At 33.4% G+C, this 891-nt stretch overlaps 1 non-coding gene across 1 annotated transcript; it reads left to right on the top strand.

Annotated features, from left to right (window-relative positions):
- Window positions 1–211: 211 nt before the first annotated feature.
- LOC128294557 (small nucleolar RNA R71) lies at window positions 212–318 on the top strand. Its single transcript, XR_008284867.1, has one exon. It is a non-coding gene; the product is annotated as a small nucleolar RNA R71 (small nucleolar RNA).
- Window positions 319–891: the final 573 nt, after the last annotated feature.

Genomic DNA, 891 nt, shown 5'->3' with positions numbered 1-891 from the left:
AGTTGCATCTATATTAAAAAAATCAACTACCTTGGTAAGCTTTTTTCTTATAACTTGTCACTGATAGTTATTCAGTGATGTCTCCTCAATAAACTCATGAACGACCTCAGGTGTTTTATTATTCAGTGTTCTACTAACTGCTGCATCAATTATCTGCCTAATCAAGGGATTCAAACAGTTATAAAAAATTTGAACTTGAAGCCACAAAGGTAATCTATAATGATGACACCTTCTCAAAAGATCCTTAAATATCTCACATGCATCATATAGTGTCCCAAGCTCAAATTGAGCAAAAGAAGAGATACCATTCCTCAATTTGGTTGTTTTGGTTGGTGAAAAGTATTTCAACAAAAACTTTTCAATAATTTGAGCCCAAGTAATGATGGAACCCCGTGGAAGTGAATTCAACCACTATTTCATCTTGTTCCCTAAAGAGAATGGGAAAAACCGTAAGTGTATGAAATTATCAGTAACGCCATTGATCTTAAACGTGTCGTAGATCTCCAAAAAGTTAGCTAAATGAGCATTCGAATCTTCATTTTGCAACTCATCAAACTAAACACATTGTTGCATCGTCTGAATTGTGTTTAGCTTAATCTTAAAATTATTTGCAGTAATAGTCGGTCTAACAATACTCGATTCAGCCCCAATTAGGATGGGCTTAGCAAAGTCATACATAGTACGAGGAGTAGGATGTTGCAGATTACTAGGATCAATATCCATCTCTATAGTAATGTCATTTTTCTCTTGATCATTTATGAAAATCTGTTGTTGACCTTACCTTGCTTTTCTAATCTCTTTTTGATTTCTATGACTAGTCTTTTTAATTTTACTATAAAAAAACTAATTATTCTAACATGTTGCCTCTAGTCATAAACCAAGGAAACCTGA

The sequence above is a fragment of the Gossypium arboreum genome, chromosome 6, assembly GCF_025698485.1.
Source record: "Gossypium arboreum isolate Shixiya-1 chromosome 6, ASM2569848v2, whole genome shotgun sequence".
Classification (NCBI taxonomy): domain Eukaryota; kingdom Viridiplantae; phylum Streptophyta; class Magnoliopsida; order Malvales; family Malvaceae; genus Gossypium; species Gossypium arboreum.
Note: the sequence above shows the minus strand (reverse complement) of the source record. Positions and strands in the feature narration are given on the sequence as shown.